The sequence below is a fragment of the Osmia bicornis genome, chromosome 1, assembly GCF_907164935.1.
Source record: "Osmia bicornis bicornis chromosome 1, iOsmBic2.1, whole genome shotgun sequence".
NCBI lineage: Eukaryota > Metazoa > Arthropoda > Insecta > Hymenoptera > Megachilidae > Osmia > Osmia bicornis.
Genome location: NC_060216.1, coordinates 16,282,221 through 16,287,556, shown reverse-complemented (window position 1 = coordinate 16,287,556; position 5,336 = coordinate 16,282,221).

Sequence of the window (5,336 nt, the reverse complement as noted above, 5' to 3'; positions counted from 1 at the left end):
GCGAGCTTTTCCATTCGGAACTACTGTGCGCGCATGCGTGGCTCCTTCTTATATATGGATGCGCACGCATGCGCGTCGCGCTCAAATGGCGCGCGCCGATAGGAATGTTTGATTTCATTTGATTTCATTAAACACCTATCATTTTTCTAGAAAATTATTATTTCACGTGCTGTTTCAAATTAAATCAGTGTTATATCGCCTTGTAGCAATATTTTAATATATATATATTAATGTTTGAGTTCAATATTTTATAATTATTTAAACGGGCAAAATAAAAACAATATTATAACAACAGAAGAACATTGAAAATATTTTAAATTCAATATAGGGGTTTAATTACTATGCAATATTCATCTTCAGTTTCTTAAAATTCCTGCATGCATAATAAATTAGAAACCCCTGAATTTAAAATGAAATTCTGAATAGAGGAACTCGAAGGAAAGTGAAAAGAATTAAAAACACCCGATCACCTGCAGCAAATGTTTAAATCATTTTACGAACAGCAAAACTTCACTATTATTGGACTGACCTTACTTCATTTCTTATAACCTGACTGTATCGATTTATAAAAGGTCGATAAACCTATTATGCAAGCACATCTATACCTTCCAAAGTACTCTTTTAAATAGCACTTTTAAGTCCGTAGACCTTTTATCATTTTTCACGACACGATTAAGATTCTAGCAGCCGATAAGAAAATATATCTTTGTAGGACAAGTATTATGAAAGAACACGGACGCGCGTTGATTAACATCGTTTACTGCCATTAAAACTGAAACACCCTTCAATTGTGTAATATACACTTTTGATTCGATGGAATCGTCATTTTCCAACAGGAAGCATTAAAACAATTAAAAGAGGTATTTAATACAGCACTGAATTCTTATATCATTAAAACCTAATTAAACGCAAAAATGTATATTTTAAGAAAATATCAGTGTTTCGAGCCACCATTATCGGGCTCGTGCACCATCAAGCTCAAAAAAAAAAAGGATCTTAAATATGGCCTGAATTTTTCGGCGTGATTACACGAATGACCCCTTAATACGTACCTTGAAGATCACCTCTTCTTCGTGTGCCATTTCGCATCATGAAACTTAATGGCACGTGTTTACTCATTCCTCTTCGCTCTCGTTAATTGGCCCGTGGCGTGCATTCATTGATTAATGACGACCCCACCCAGCCAGTTTTCATAATCACCGACCAGCCTCCCTCGTTCGTTGCCAATCGACGGACAAAAGGGGTCGCTGAAAGAAAGATATTGCCCCTCTTAAACGACAATCATTTTCCCTCCGGACCATTTCGACTTCATTAAGAATAAAAAGAAAAAAAGATAATCTATGATTTTTAAATGTGTCACATTCAATTTGAAACTTGTCTTTGTTTTCAAAGATTCCTCCTCAGTCTGGTAATTCATAAACGTCTTACGGTCGGTCGTAAAATGCCGTACGATTGCGGTCGTAATTCTTTGCTGCTGGGACAACAACCACGTGGCTTGGAGAGCGACCGTTTTTCAGTTTTCACCAGACAGAAGGTTATTGAACGTGTCGCGGTGTGGCAAGATAAACCGTGTGGAACGAACCACGGCGACATGTTCATTGTTAGAAGAAACGTGTTTCTTCTTTCATATACTGATAAAAGATTTTCCCTACACCTTACCATGTGACATTTCGAACTTTCGATCCTGAAGCTTTGGACCCTCGATCTTTGACTCTTCAAGTTTTGACGCCTGAAACTTTTAATTTTTTAATTTAAAACCCTAAAGTTTTATTAAAAACTAAAAGAGGACATACGTAACAGTACCTGAAAAAAGAAGACGTCGAAACATCTTCTAACTGTACTGTTACTGTTTCTTTTCTCCCTTTTCCCTTTTTCAATCCACTTTGAACGCATATTAAACCCGTCCACGAGTCGTTACAGCTGTTTTTCAAGTGGCAGGCCCATTCTTCGATTGTTAAACAACACGATGCTTCGATCTGTCCACGACGACCTCGACTCGCCCTTTCTTCCTTTTCCCGTTTCTTCGACCAGACAAATGCACGTCGATTTTTTTACGGATCGGTGCACGGAATTTTAATGACCAACCTCTCGTGTGTATTCAACGACACCGTTCTTTTCTATGGGACGACAAAGAACGTGCCCCGTTTTGTAGAAAGTCCCCTATAACTTGAACCACGATGACTTTATTACTTGATAAAAAAAAAAAACAATTCCAAGAGTTTTTGAAAATAAGGGTAGAAATATACATGCTTTCCTTGACATTGAAATTAGTCCAACCAGCCACCACTTGAAAGGACCTTTCCGTGCTTGTTTATGGCAATGCCAAATTGGTCTCTTGGAGGTACAAACGTTCTCTGGCGTATGTCCAGAAATATTGCACTTAGAATCGTGCATTTCAACAACTTTTGACGTGGTTCAGCACTCGAAGACACTCGTTCTTCAAACGACCTAAACAAACGTACCCAAGTGTAGAGAAATAATTGTTCCATGTGTGGCCGAAATTTAATTGAAAATTTATACTGAACAAATTTACCTAATGCACTTATCCGTTGCAATAAATTACGGGTGTGTTCCTAAAAGCAATTATTAGTTATCAGTTTCTGTCCTTTTTCTGGTAATAATATTTGAATAATGTCATTAACGATATAACCGGTTAATTAGGCGAGTTTTTCCGGAAGTTTTACCTGCATTAGAGAGGCGTTGATTTATCGCGTCGTCCGGGAACGAGCGATAAAAGCATCCTTTACGTGGTTATAAAAATGACAGGCCAGGTATACACATATTACGGGCACACGACCCACGCGTTCCTCTTTCCAATGATCATCGTGTCACATATACTTGTTTATAAACCTCCTTTTTTATCATAATTTACGGCTTAATACACGTCGGATAGTTTACTGTTTTCTCTATTTACAATAGAACGACTCGATCGTACTGATCCATTTCTTCGAAGGATAAAGTCCTGCTTCTAGAGAGGTACGTTCGCCCGCATCGTTGGTTGCTAGTTCTGTCGCAAAAACTTGACGTTCCTTCTTTTCTTTCCCCAACGACCTAGCCAGTATTCCTGTAGGAGTTGCAGTTCTTCCCTGGAGGATCGTTATGACACGTATAATCAGCATAATCGTATAATGATTCTTTCCTGTTTCTTCTTTTTCGACGGGCCATAGGAAATGGAAAGGGCGGAAGTATGCGTGCCCAAAGGCGAAGGAACTCACGAGGAGGGAAGAAGCGGTGGATTTCCGCGAAGAAAGGGAACGGAGAAGTTCTGCAACAATTACTATCGCAAGGACGATAATGCGTGGCACTTGCTGCCGACCGGTTGCATGCCAGATGGCCAACACGATTTTACCAAGAATGTTATGAACACTTTAACGGACGCTTGAGGATTATGATGGCAGTAAATTGAAAGATACGAAGAAATTAATTTTTATTTCGAAATTGCTGTCCGTACGATCGATAAAATTCTACACGTGTTCTAGCACTTTCGACTTTAAAGTGTAATTAATTTGAAAAACAAAGATATTTTAGCCAGGTGGAAAAATGAAATCAGACGAAGAGTGTCCCGGGGTACAGTAATAACACGCGCAATGTTGCACCGATGGACCCACGGTCGTTGCCAGGGAAGAAAAAGAAATCTTTGCTGGCGAAAGATCGAGTTAATATTCAACCAGGTTTATCCATAAACCTTCGTTTAACTGCGCGTAACTGCACGTCTGAAACACACTTTGATATCTTCACGAGCCTTCCACGTTAAAGTCGAGCCCGGCGGAGCGTACATTTTCTACCCGGGAACATTCGAGTTCATGACACGTCGACGGCAATCCTCGTTTCTCGGTATCTTCGATCGTAATGGAGGTTTACGAGACCCGTGGACCAGGAAAGAGGACCAAAGAACCCCTTCGATCAATCGGACTCGGACGGTGAATCGACGGTCGAGCAGATTCACGAGGTCAATTAGAGGCTCGTCTAATATTCTATGCATGCATAGGTCTAGCGAGGGGTTCAAATTGAAGCTGGCGTTAGGGTAAATGTAATTATCGCGCGACGACTCGGAGCATCGTCACGGCGAAAAGCAAGGAACAAGAGGACGAGGAAAACTTATAATTACCGACCTCTCATCCGCGATTAATCATGCGAATAACAGGTTCGGGAATAAAAATCGCATTAACCCACCTGTCGGCCGATAAGTTTGCACAAGAAGATTAACGAGCCCCATCGTCGGTGTTCAGCGAAAGTGCGCCTGCATTCCAATTTGTCGCGCCGTTTCGGATCGGCCCGCCATTGCAAAACGAAATTAAACTTGCCGTTTAATCGTACCGGATTGTTTCGTTTCGAAAATCACTGCCGATCCACTCGCTACGTTTCTGCATATCTTAGGATATGCACTCTGAGCACGATGCAATTCTACGGGTGCAATGATTCATAAGACGAAATGATTGATGGAGCAACGTGAACTTGCGTTGCATTCAGAAACGCGGATGTTACTTTGGTTCGTAGGCTCTAACAATCTGCTTTGGCAATTATGCTCTAGGGAAACTAAGATTTCCTTGTGAATCAATATATGCAAGTAAGTATGACTCGATAGAGGGATGCCTAATGAGATATTCAAGGTTTCATCCTCTATCTTTCTCGATTAGGGTTTATAATCAGAGATTTTGTAAAAATTCAGTCCACCATGGACGAGTTCCAAAAACTGCATGATTATGTCAACATTGCGACCAATTAGGTAAAAGATGTAACAAAACATAATTTCTTCTTCCGTCGTTGCCTAATGACAAAAACCATCCTACTGAAATGATATAATCATCACGGGTCTAATAGCCCTGGGTGCAACTAGGACACAAATAATTTAATGCCGACTCGCGGGACAGCAGGTCTATTTGACGAATTATTATGAAACATGCGGTTTCGTGAAATACGCTAAACGCTAGACAGGTAATGGGAGGTGTTCATATAAAAGGCGTTGTCGTTTTCTTTCCTTGCATACGCGAGCTGATTATGCAGCCATTAAAATGGGTACGTAGCTTTGTTTGAATTTTTTGATTGTTAAATATTAATTAATTGTGTGATATATGCAGCTGAGGATACTGCTAGTAATTGTCTGTGCCGCTGGGCAAACGCTGCGGACCGTCCGGCAGGCAGGGTACAGCTACAACGTACCGAAAGTACCATTCACGTTACCAGGCCCACCAGCACCTAATTATGGGTATCCTGCTCCGGCGCCACCACCAACTTATGGTCCTCCTAGACCACCGCCGCCACCACCACCTCCTCCTCCTCCTCCTCCTCCTCCTCCTCCACCTCCGCCGCCACCACCACCACCACCTCCTCCTCCG